The sequence below is a fragment of the Bufo bufo genome, chromosome 5, assembly GCF_905171765.1.
Source record: "Bufo bufo chromosome 5, aBufBuf1.1, whole genome shotgun sequence".
NCBI classification, from domain to species: Eukaryota; Metazoa; Chordata; class Amphibia; order Anura; family Bufonidae; genus Bufo; species Bufo bufo.
In genome coordinates this window covers 97763912-97777629 of record NC_053393.1, presented here as the reverse complement: position 1 = coordinate 97777629, position 13718 = coordinate 97763912, and the positions used below count along the sequence as shown (strand labels likewise).

The following is a 13718-nucleotide window of genomic DNA, read 5'->3' as shown; positions in this document are numbered from 1 at the left end:
AAACTCACAAAAAAGAAGCAATTTGTGAATAGTGATCACTGGCAGAGTCCTATACAAAGTCCTATATACAGTCCTATATACAGACTATAATTCTATACACTGCCCTATATACAGTCCTATGAACAAAGTCGTGCCTGGAAGAGGGGGGTGTCTGCCCCGGGTGCCCGCTGCCAGGGGGGTGCCAGAAGCAATGAGCTTTTCCATCCATACAGACCGCTCACTAACCGCTCATCCCCCCACACTCCTTCTCTCCTTCAGGCCGGCTCACTGAATGGTGAAGCACAGAGGCTTTTGCTTCCTGCTCCCCCATTCAGCCTGCAGGCACAGATCACTGTCAGTGTGAGAGGAGCCTGCAGCCCGGGAATCTGCCTCTGATCCTCCCACACAGTGCTGCAGGGCAATCTGTGCCAGCCGGGGAGAGCTGGATCGGAGCATCAGGAACAGGACAAGGTTAACACAGTGGGGGCACAGATAGGGCATTACTACTGTGAAGGGGGCACAATGCGCATTATTACTATGAAGAAGATTCAATAGGCATTATTTCGGGTACGTATATAAAATGAATGGATTGGTCACTCTTATATGGAAATATAGGATGTTTTATTTGTTATATAATTTAAAAAGGATAAAAATAAATAAATAAAAACACATATGATATTCTTTACATAAATAAATTATCTACATAAAAGACTGTTGTGCGTATATTTCATACACTATCCTGTATCTACTCTTTACCTTGCTATCAATTATCACTTAAAAAATAATAATAACAGCTCCAGGATAAGTACCAACAGTGTCAAAAAATCTCTCTCTGCTTCCAAACGGACTATTCAGTCTTGAATGTACTGTAAGCAGATTAAATTAGAGAGAGACATTGGCACAGACAGTATTCATCTGATACACTCGACACCACATACATTGCTATAATAACATAACATCCAATGTTTATAATATGAAACAACCATATAGTGGGTCAGGACGTCTTCTTATTCTCTTGTAAGTATGTCCAGAGTCTGTTTTTAACACAGGAAAATTTTCCAACTTTTGTAGGTAAATAGTTGGGTATGTAAACTCTTCACTATTATTTTTCCCGGCAGCTTAGCGTATAGCCAAGGTAACCTGTGCAATGCTTTTTATGTCCCAAACAGGCAATATTAGAAGAAGCACTTCGGCCGCCACAGATAGATATTATGTTGCATCCAGCTGCTATGGTTGTGGCCGTAATACAAACTGATACTTCAGTAGGAGAAGCAGTTCATTCAGTTGTTATTTTCAAAAAAGGTAGTTCTGATTGTAATACCCACTTGTTTGTGGGCTTTATTCGCACCGTCGAATGAGTCAGGACTTGGGTTCGAGCTATTGCTCCGATACAGCAGCCGGCGTCCCGGCTATGGAGCCGCTCGCGTCCCACGTGTCTTCCGCAGATGCTTTGAATTGAATGCGAGGATCACTGACTTCTCTCCGTCGGCGCTAGTAGATGACGTGTTTGTAGCAGTTTGACACTGAATCCAAAGGGTTTCTTTTCTTTGTAGTGCACTTCATGAAAGACGGGGTACTTTGTCCAAGTGGCGTCATACCCTTGGACAAAGTACTGGCGTCATACCCTTGGACAAAGTACTGGCGTCATACCCTTGGACAAAGTACCCCGTCTTTCATGACTGGCGTCATACCCTTGGACAAAGTACCCCGTCTTTCATGAAGTGCACTACAAAGAAAAGAAACCCTTTGGATTCAGTGTCAAACTGCTACAAACACGTCATCTACTAGCGCCGACGGAGAGAAGTCAGTGATCCTCGCATTCAATTCAAAGCATCTGCGGAAGACACGTGGGACGCGAGCGGCTCCATAGCCGGGACGCCGGCTGCTGTATCGGAGCAATAGCTCGAACCCAAGTCCTGACTCATTCGACGGTGCGAATAAAGCCCACAAACAAGTGGGTATTACAATCAGAACTACCTTTTTTGAAAATAACAACTGAATGAACTGCTTCTCCTACTGAAGTATCAGTTTGTATTACGGCCACAACCATAGCAGCTGGATGCAACATAATATCTATCTGTGGCGGCCGAAGTGCTTCTTCTAATATTGCCTGTTTGGGACATAAAAAGCATTGCACAGGTTACCTTGGCTATACGCTAAGCTGCCGGGAAAAATAATAGTGAAGAGTTTACATACCCAACTATTTACCTACAAAAGTTGGAAAATTTTCCTGTGTTAAAAACAGACTCTGGACATACTTACAAGAGAATAAGAAGACGTCCTGACCCACTATATGGTTGTTTCATATTATAAACATTGGATGTTATGTTATTATAGCAATGTATGTGGTGTCGAGTGTATCAGATGAATACTGTCTGTGCCAATGTCTCTCTCTAATTTAATCTGCTTACAGTACATTCAAGACTGAATAGTCCGTTTGGAAGCAGAGAGAGATTTTTTGACACTGTTGGTACTTATCCTGGAGCTGTTATTATTATTTTTTAAGTGATAATTGATAGCAAGGTAAAGAGTAGATACAGGATAGTGTATGAAATATACGCACAACAGTCTTTTATGTAGATAATTTATTTATGTAAAGAATATCATATGTGTTTTTATTTATTTATTTTTATCCTTTTTAAATTATATAACAAATAAAACATCCTATATTTCCATATAAGAGTGACCAATCCATTCATTTTATATACTTATCCAAAAACCTTTTGAGGGGTGACTCAAATTTTGGATTGAAGCACCTGTCCTGAAGGGGGATAAAGGTGAGCGGATCCCATTTTGTTTTACAAATTATTTCGGGTACAATGGACATTACTACTATGAAGGGGTACAAAAGGCATTACTTCTATGAAGGGGGAACAATGGGCATTACTACTGTGAAGGGGGCACAGAGGGCATTACTAATGTGAAGGGGGCACAGAGGGCTTTACTACTTTGAAGGGGGCAAGGCATGCATTACTCCGTTGAAGAGGCATATCTGTTATGGGGCACATAGTGGACATTACTACTGTGAAGGGGGCACAGATAGGGCATTACTACTGTGAAAGAGGCACAGAGAGGACATAACTACTGTGAGGAGGGCACAATGAAGGCATGCCTACTGTAAAGGAGGCACAAAGAAGGGATGAATAGTTACAGTTTTTTTTGTTTTACTAACACAGAGGGCATTACTACTGTGAAGAGTGTGCAATGAGCATAACTATTATGAAGGGGGCACAGAGGACATTACTACTATGAAGGGGCACAATAGACATTACTACTATGAAGGGGCACAATGGGCATTACTACTGGGAAGGGGGCACGGAGGGAATTACTTCTCCAAACACCTTAGGCACGCCACTGCCTATGAACAGTCCTATATACCATGCTATATGCTGTTCTATATACAGACATATATAATTCTAGACACTGTCCAATGTACAGTCCTATGTGCAGTTCTATATAAAGATCTATACACTGTCATATATGCAGTCCTATGTACTGTACTATATACAGTTTAATGTGCAGTCCTATAAAAATCTATACACTGTAGTATATACCGTCTTATGTAAAGTTTTACATACAAATCTTAACACTGTTCTTTATACAGTCTTGAATACAATTCAATGCTCTGTCCTATATACAGTCCTATATACAATCCTATACATTGTCCTGTATACAGCCCTATATGCAATCCTGTACAATAACATACATACATTCCTATATGCAATCCTTTACACTGTCCTATATACAGTCCTATGTCCAGTCCTGTATATAACTCTGTACTCTATCCTATATACAGTCCTATGTAGTATTGTATACAAATCTGTACACTGGCTTATATACATTCCAATGTACATTCCTATATACAATTCTATACAATATCATATATACAGTCCTATGTACAGTAATCTATATAAGGTTCTATACAATATCCTATCTGCAGCCATATATACACTGTCCTATATATATATATACTCATACATACAGTCCTACAAACAGTCCTCTGTATCATGGGGGTAATGTATTATCAGATATACTCCAATTTTTGGCGTACATCTGGCGCAGATTGCAGCTTAAAGGTTATTTGCGCTGCAATCTGCGACTTTTACACGCTCAAGTCAGGTTTAAAAAAAGGGAGCGTGGCGGGGAAGTGGGGCCAGGCCAGCCGGTCTCATTTATCATTTTCTATGCCTGTTTTAGGCATATAAAATGATCTAAACCTACAGCAGCAAGGGAGCTGGCGTAGACTTAGGCCAGCCGTGGATGCGCCTAAGTTATGTAGAAGCCGGTGCCTCTCCATAACTTAGGTGCATCATGCACCAGAGCAAGGGGTATTAAGACCAGGGTCTAAAATGCTGGTCTTAATAAATGACTCCCTATGTCCTTTGTAAAGTCCTGCGTACAATCCTATACACTGTCTTACAGTATCTCACAAAGGTGAGTACACTGCTCACATTTTTGTAAATATTATATAGTCAGTGTACAGCTTGCACAACAGTGCAAATTTGGTGTGCCCTCAAAATAACTCAACACACTGCCATTAATGTCTAAACTGCTGGCAACAAAAGTGAATAATCCCGTAAGTGAAAATGGCCAAATTGTGCCCAAAGTGTCCATATTTAGTGTGGCCACCATTATTTTCCAGCACTGCCTTAAGTCTCTTGTGCATGGAGTTCACTAGAGCTTCACAGGTTGCTACTGGAATCTTCTTCCACTCCTCCATGACAACATCACGGAGCTGGTGGATGTTAGAGATCTTGCACTCATCCACCTTCTGTTTCAGGATGCCCCACAGAAGCTCAATAGGGTTTAGGTCTGGAGACATGCTTGGTCAGTCCAGCACCTTTACCCTCAATTTCTTTAGCAAGGCAGTGATCGTCTTGGAGGTGTGTTTGGGTTTGTTATCATGTTGGAATACTGCCCTGAGCCCCAGTTTCCAGAGGGAGGGGATCATGCTCTGCTTCAGTATGTCACAGTACATGTTGGCATTCATGGTTCCCTCAATGAACTGTAGCTCCACACTGCCGAGAGCACTCTTGCAGCCCCAAACCATGACACTCCCACCACCATGCTTGACTGTAGGCAAGACACACTTGTATTTGTACTCCTCGACTGGTTGCCGTCACCCATGCTTGACACCATCTGAACCAAATAAAGTTTATCTTGGTCTCATTAGACCACAGGACATAGCTAAAGGAAACCACGTCCTTAATCTGCTTTCCTTCAGCAAACTGTTTGCAGGATTTATTGTGCATCATCTTTAGAAGAGGCTTCTTTCTGGGACAACATGAGGTGCCATGTTAAACTTCCAGTGACCAATATGAGAGAGTGTGAGATCTATAACACCTAATTAACACACATGCTTCCCATTCACACCTGAGACCTTGTAACACTAAAAAGTCACATGACCCCGGGGAGAGAAAATGGCTATTTGGGCGCAATTTGGCCATTTTCACTTAGAGGTGTACTCGCTTTTGTTGCTAGCGGTTTAGACATTAATGGCTGTGTGTTGAGTTATTTTGAGGACACACCAAATTTACACTGTTATACAAGCAGTACACTGACTACTTTACATTTTATAAAAGTGTCATATCTTCAATGTTGTAACATGAAAAGATATAATAAAATATCCACAAAAAATGAGGGGTGGACCTACTTTTGTGAGATACTGTATATACAGTCGTATGTATAGTCATATAGAATTCTATACAATATTGCTCTATATATAATCCTATGTACTTTTGTATAAAATAAATTGATACATTGTCCTATATACAGTCCTATGTACAGTCCTATTTATAATTCTATATACAGTCCTCTATACAATTCTATACACTATCCTTTATATTCTTCAATATACAGTCCTTCATATAGTAATATCTTTAGTCCTATATACTGTCCTATGTACAGTCCTATATACAATTTTATAAACATATACAGTGATGGCCAAAAGTTTTGACTTTGGTTTTCACAAAGTTTGCTTTTTAAGTGTTTTAGATCTTTTGGCCACATGTTTCTATGTTACACTGAAGAACAATTATAATTATTTCATAGGCTTTTAAAGTTTATTGCTAAATACATTAAGTTTATGTTTCTTCATTTTGTTAAGTTTATTAAAACTCAATGTTTTCAGTCTTGACCCCTTTTTTTAAGACTTCTGCAATTTGCCCTGCTGCATGCTGGATATCAGCTTCTGAGCGAAATCCTGACTGATGGCAACCCATTCTTTGCCTACTCAGTGCTTGAATTTTATTATAATTTCTGTGTTTTTGTTTGTCCACCCACTTTTTGAAGATTGACCACAGGCCATAGACCCAAAATTTCAATGTTTTGTTCACTAAGCCACTTAGTTATCACTTTTGCCTTATCAGACATGTAGAGATGTCCCGAACTATTCGCCGGCGAACATCGCTTGTTCGTCGCGGCGGGCGAACATATGTGATATTCGGTCCACCCCCTATACGTCATCATTGAGCAAACTTTGACCCTGTACCTCACAGTCAGCAGACACATTCCAGCCAATCAGCATACCCTCCCTCCCAGACCCTCCCACCTCCTAAAAAAAAGCAAGGACGGCAGCCCTCTTAGATTCACTCTAAGGGCTCTTTCACACTTGCGTTGTCCGGATCCGGCGTGCACTCCATTTGCCGGAGGTGCCCGCCGGATCCGGAAAAACGCATGTGAACTGAAAGCATTTGAAGACGGATCCGTCTTCAAAATGCGTTCAGTGTTACTATGACAGCCAGGACGCTATTAAAGTCCTGGTTGCCATAGTAGTAGTGGGGAGCGGGGGAGCAGTATACTTACAGTCCGTGCGGCTCAGTGGGCGCTCCAGAATGACGTCAGAGCGCCCCATGCGCATGGATGACGTGTCCATGTGATCACGTCATCCATGCACGTGGGGCGCCCTGACGTCACTCTGGAGCGCCCGGGGAGCCGCACGGACGGTAAGTATACTGCTCCCCCGCTCCCCACTACACTTTACCATGGCTGCCAGGACTTTAGCGTCTTGGCAGCCATGGTAACCATTCAGAAAAAGCTAAACGTCGGATCCGGCAATGCGCCGAAACAACGTTTAGCTTAAGGCCGGATCCGGATTAATGCCTTTTAATGGGCATTAATTCCGGATCCGGCCTTGCGGCAAGTGTTCAGGATTTTTGGCCGGAGCAAAAAGCGCAGCATGCTGCGGAATTTTCTCCGGCCAAAAACGTTCCGGTCCGGAACTGAAGACATCCTGATGCATCCTGAACGGATTTCTCTCCATTCAGAATGCATTAGGATAAAACTGATCAGGATTCTTCCGGCATAGAGCCCCGACGACGGAACTCTATGCCGGAAGAAAAGAACGCAAGTGTGAAAGGGCCCTAAAGCTGCAGTGCCCTATAGAACTGTTGCCTGGGGCCGAAATACCCTTTGGCAGTATCTACCCCCTCTCAGAGCCTGAACTCAAGGCTCTGAAAGAGTACCTGGACGAGGACCTGAGGAAGGGGTTCATCCGGTCCTCTACCTCCCCAGCGGGAGCCCCCTTTTTCTTTGTAGAGAAAAAAGACTCCTCCCTGCGTCCTTGCATAGACTACAGAAAGCTTAACAACATAACCGTAAAAAAAACGGTACCCGCTCCCACTGATTTCAGAACTCCTCGAGAGACTCTTCACTAAACTCGACCTTCGAGGGGCCTACAACCTCGTCCGAATCCGCCCTGGGGACGAATAGAAGACCGCCTTCCAGACACGTTATGGTCATTTCGAGTATCTGGTCATACCTTTCGGACTCTGCAATGCTCCCGCCACCTTCCAGCACTTCATTAACGACGTCCTCAGTGACATGCTGGATCTGTTTGTAGTCGTTTACCTGGACGACATCTTGATCTTCTCTGAATATCTTGAGCAGCACCGCGAACACGTCCGCAGGGTACAGCAGAGACTCCAACAGAACTCTCTCTATATCAAGCTAGAGAAATGCGAGTTTGAGCGAACCACCACTCAGTTCCTCGGATACATCATCTCCCCTGAGGGCCTAAGTATGGACCCGGGGAAGGTCCAAGCTGTGATGAACTGGCCCATTCCGAGAAACGAGTAGGAGATACGAAGATTCATTGGCTTCGCCAACTTCTATCGGAAGTTTATCCGGAACTTCTCCAAGGTCATTGCACCAATCACCCAACTCACCAAGAAGGCAGTCCCCTTCTCCTGGACACCCGAGGCCCAGGAGGCCTTTACCAAGTTGAAACTCCTCTTCACTTCTGCTCCAATCCTAATCCACCCAAACCCCGAGCTGCCATTTACAGTCGAAGTGGATGCATCAGACTCCGCGGTGGGGGCAGTTTTGTCACAACGGACAGGTGAGAGGATGCTATTACACCCGTGCGCATATTTCTCCCGTCAGATGCCCCCCTCCGAGAAGAACTATGACATCGGGAACAAAGAATTACTGGCAATCAAGGATGCCTTCTCCGAGTGGAGACACCTGCTGGAGGGAGCCACCAACCCCATAATCGTACTAACTGACCACAAGAACCTCGAGTTCATCTGCAGCGCTAAGAGACTCTCAGCCAGACAGGCCAGATGGAGCCTATTCTTTTCCCGCTTCAACTTTCTCATTACCTATCGCCCCGGATCAAAAAACGGCAAGGCTGATGCCCTCTCCAGAATGTTTTCCGAGCCCTCACAGAGTAACAAAGGCCAAAATAACATCCTACCCGAGAGAAGGGTCGTAGGGGCCACCTACTCTAAAGAACTCCTGGGCACAATCAAAGAAGGATATGAAAATGACCCCTTCCTCGCCCACCCCACAGGGAATGTCAGCCTTACGTTTAAGAACGGTCATTGGTTTCATCAGGACCTACAACTATATGTACCAGAAATCGCACGGCTCGAAGTGCTCAAACTCAATCATGACTCCAAGATGGCTGGCCATTTTGGCACAATAAAGACCCAGGAGCTTCTCTCCCGCTCCTTCTGGTGGCCAACATACAAGGAGGACATCAAGAGGTACATCTCCTCGTGCACGGTCTGTGCCCGCAATAAGACTCCTCGTTCCTCTCCCGTGGGTCTGTTACAACCCCTCCCGATTCCCTCCCGCCCCTGGGGCTCGATCTCCATGGACTTTGTGGTAGACCTTCCTCCTTCAAAAGGGATGAACACCATCCTGGTCGTGGTCGACCGTCTCACCAAGATGGCCCATTTCATCCCCTACAAAGGCCTACCCACCGCCAAACAGACGGCCGATCTTATTCTCAGAGGGGTCTTCAGGCTGCATGGGATCCCAGACGACGTGGTCTCCGACCGAGGCGTACAATTTGCCTCAAAGTTCTGGAAGAACTTCTGCCTGGCGCTCGGGGTTAAAGTGAACCTGTCCTCCGCTTTCCACCCTCAGTCAAACGGGCAGACGGAGAGAACTAATCAGACCTTAGAGCAGTACCTACGCTGTTTCAGCTCCCACCTGCAGGATGACTGGCTTGATCATCTCCCCACGGCCGAGTTCGCCTACAACAATGCTGAACACAGCTCAACCAAGCACAGCCCCTTCTTTGCTAACACAGGCTCGCACCCGGTGTTCATTCCCCACCTACCCGTCGCCTCCACCCTCCCAGCAGTGGCCAAATGCCTAACAACCCTACAGGAGGCACAAAAGAACATTATAGACAACTTCTGCTTTAAACAGGGAGCAGACAGACGTCGCAAACCCACCCCTGGCTTCCATGTGGGAGACAAGGTGTGGCTGTCCACCAGGAACCTCAGATTGAAGGTCCCCTCCAAAAAGTTGGCCCAAAGATACATGGGTCCGTTCCGGATCACCGCACAAATCAGCGAGGTCACGTTCCGGCTCGACCTTCCGGACTCCATTAGGGTGCACCCTGTCTTCCATTGCTCACTCCTCAAGCCATACGTGGAGAACACCTTCACAGGCCGCCACTCGCCCCCTCCACCACCCGTACAGGGTGAAGAAGAATACGCTGTCGCAAAGATCCTCGACTCCAGGATCCACCGGGGAAGACTACGATACCTAATTGGTTGGAAGGGTTATCCTCCCGAGGATAACTCCTGGGAGCCAGAAGAAAATGTCCACGCCCTCAGGCTGGTAAAAGAGTTCCACCCACGGCACCCTGGTAAGCCTGCCCCTGCGGTGCCCGGAGGTCACCTTGGAAGGGGGGGAATACTGTCGGGATTTGAACCCGTGACCAGCCACATCGCAGGCGGTAGCCCTGCTTACTAGGCTACCGTCCTCTCTGGACATTCCTCCCTGAAGCCTATTAGTTAACCTCAGTCTTGCCAAGCCTTGCTCATCACCCTTGATTCCCCACACCTGGTACTTCCCTATATAAGTCCAGCCCCTTGCACTCCAGTTTGCTGATTACTGAGCTCCTGAGCCTTGATCAAGCTTCTCCTCATCTGCTGCTCTTGCTACTACTGGAAGTCCACTGCTGACCAGGAATTGACTACCGACTACTCTTCTGATTTGTCCCTACCTACTGAACTGCTACCACCGTTGCCATCTGGATTGTCTGACCACACTTACTGCCGCCTGCCCTGACCCACCGCCTGCCTACCGACTACGCCTCTGCCAGACTTCCTGCACCTACTACCTGCCTGCGGTCCTTGCCACTGGGCTCCACTCCTACCTCCAGCCAGCTGTCCTCTGACTCAGGTGAGCCGTAGGACTGTTACACCCTGCTTGGTTGAGTGTCATGCCCCGCTCTGACGATGTGCGAAGGTCGGCCAGGATAGCAGCACGAGTTTAGTGTTTGTTTTGGAGCTGTGCTGGATCCGCCTCTCATCAGGTGCACTGGGTGGAGTCATTAGTTTAAATAGCACACCATCCAAGTGCTCTGAGCGGATTATAGGAATCATTGTGGTCTTGGAAGCTAAGAAGGAAGGTTGTCTGTTCCAGCTCAGAAAGATAAGTGTGATTTCAAGTTTGGTTGTTTTGTGTCATCTCTCCCATCCAGGTTCTGTGCAAGCAGGCTGCTCCTATTTCCCCTCTTCACCATCTTAGGGAATTAAGGGTATTTCAGCCCAGGCACGTGGACACATCATACCTATCATTAAGGTCTGCATGTGGGCTGAGCAGTGCAGGGAAAGAGGTCAGGGATTAGCTAGGAGGTGACCCTTCCCCTGTCTCTCGCCCAGAGCCTGGTTGGTGGGTCATCTGTGAGTCTGAGTGCACGCCCGCCGTGACATTATAATCCGCCATACTGTGACTGCCATTACTCAGCGGTTTTGTGATGGCATCAATTGAAGCATTAGTTGACCGCATGCAGGGGCTATCCCTAGAGGTTGTGGAGCTACGGGGTTCGGTCACGCGATGTCAGAATGCTCTGGCAGCTGGTGCAGGTCAAATTTGTGTGGAGCCTAAAGTGGCTCTTCCTGATCGATTTTTTAGGAGGTACGGATGACTTTATCCGTTTTAGAGAATCCTGCAAATTGTACTTTCGGCTGCGTCCATTGTCGTCAGGTGATGAGAGTCAGAGGATAGGTATAGTTATTTCTCTGCTTAAAGGGGACGCGCAATCCTGGGCCTTTTCTCTGCCACCTGGTTCTCGGGCCCTCCGGTCAGTGGAGGAATTTTTTAAGGCTCTGGGATTAATCTACGATTACCCAGATCGGGTCTCGATGGCAGAGTCGAGATTACGTAATTCATTTCAGGGGGAACTTACTGCAGAGGCTTACTGTGTTGAGTTTAAGAGGTGGGCTACTGAATCAGAGTGGAATGATCCCGAGTTAGGTAGTCAGTTTTGTCAGGGGTTATCTGAAAGATTGAAGGATGCCCTTGCTTTTCATGAATACCCAGACTCTTTGGAGAACGCCACCCCTTCTGTAAGTGGTTTTGTCTCTACTGCCTCCCCGGGTGATGTTACAGGTAACTCTGGGGTAGCGGAGGAACCCATGCAGTTGGGTCAGGTTTCTTGCCATTCTGATAGTAGAGACTTTAGGAAAGTGCACAAACTATGTTACTATTGTGGAAAGAGGGGTAATTTTATTTTTGCTTGTCCTTATGTTAAACCACAGGTGGAAGAGAAAAAGAAAAAAGAAAAAAAACCTTCCCTGACACTTGGTAGTACGAATGGTGTGGTGGAGCAGGCAGATATGCAAGCTCCCTGCAGTTCCCGTTTTATCATTCCAGCTATGGTGGCGCTAGAGTAAAAAAATGTTTTTGTTGATGTAGTCCTTGATTGTGGTGCTGGGGTAAACCTAATTGACTTTCTTTTCCTTCAAAACCTAGGACTAAGTACTTGCACTTTAGAGAACGAGATTCGTGTTTTTGCCATTGATTCTTCCCCTCTTTCTCAAAGGAGCCTTACTCACATTGTTCATGGTATTCACTTAAGGGTGGGTGATTCACATGTTGAAATTATTTCTTGTTTTGTCATGAAGGATTTGCCAGCTTCTATAGTTTTGGGGTTGCCATGGTTGACTAGACATAACCCAATTATAGACTGGCAAGCGAGACAAATCATTGGTTGGAGTGAGTTTTGTTCAGATAATTGTCTTGGCACATCTATCTCTGGTGTGTCCATTACGGCTTTACCTCAGTATCTCTCGGATTTTGCGGATGTCTTTGCGGAGGGTGGGGCTCAGGAATTGCCCCCTCATCGAAACTATGATTGTCCAGTTAATCTCAATCCGGGGGCTAAGTTGCCAAAGTCTCGGCTTTACAACCTCTCTCAACCCGAAAGAGAGGTCATGAGAAAGTATGTCGCCGAGAGTTTGGCAAAGGGTCATATTAGACCATCTAAGTCTCCAGTGGCAGTAGGTTTCTTCTTTGTGAAGAAAAAGGATGGATCACTGAGACCGCGTTTGAACCGTATTACAGTCCAGGATCCATATCCCCTGCCTTTGATCTCTGATCTTTTTGATCAGATTGTTGGAGCCAAGGTGTTCTCCAAGTTGGATTTGAGAGGGGCCTACAATCTGATCAGAATCAAGGAGGGGGATGAGTGGAAAACAGCCTTCAATACGCACGAGGGTCATTTTGAGAACCTGGTTATGCCTTTTGGGTTGACGAACTCGCCAGCAGTATTTCAGTGATTCGTCAATGACATTTTTCATCATTTGGTGTGGAGATTCGTAGTAGTTTACCTGGATGACATTTTAATTTATTCTCCTGATCTGAAGACCCATCAGGATCATGTGAGACAGGTCTTAACGATCCTTCGGGAGGATAAATTATATGCCAAATTGGAGAAATGTTTGTTTGCGGTGCAAGAGCTTCCGTTCTTGGGATACATGCTTTCTAATTCTGGTTTTCGTATGGACCCCGAAAAGGTCCGGGCGGTTCTGGAGTGGGACCGACCAGAGAATCAGAAAGCTTTGATGCGGTTCTTGGGGTTTATGAATTATTATAGAAAATGTATTTCGAATTATTCCACCGTAGTAAAACCTCTCACTGATATGACCAAGAAGGGCGCCGATGTCTCTGTCTGGTCGGATGAGGCATTGCAGGCCTTTTCGGCTATTAAGGAGCGTTTTGCGTCTGCTCCCATTCTGGTGCAGCCGGATGTGTCTCAGCCATTCGTAGTGGAGGTTGATGCATCAGAGGTGGGGGTTGGAGCGGTGCTGTCACAGGGTTCATCTCCTGGCAAGTGTAACATAGTAACATAGTACATAAGGCCGAAAAAAGACATTTGTCCATCCAGTTCGGCCTGTTATCCTGCAAGTTGATCCAGAGGAAGGCAAAAAACCCTGTGAGGTAGAAGCCAATTTTCTCCACTTTAGGGGAATAAAAAATTTCTTCCCGACTCC

General features: G+C 45.8%; 1 protein-coding gene across 1 annotated transcript in view; it reads left to right on the top strand.

Moving 5' to 3' along the window:
* Positions 1–13718, top strand: part of LOC121002404 (proline-, glutamic acid- and leucine-rich protein 1-like) — a 69273-nt gene that overhangs the window by 33703 nt on the left and 21852 nt on the right. The gene's annotated exons all lie outside the window — the stretch shown is intronic.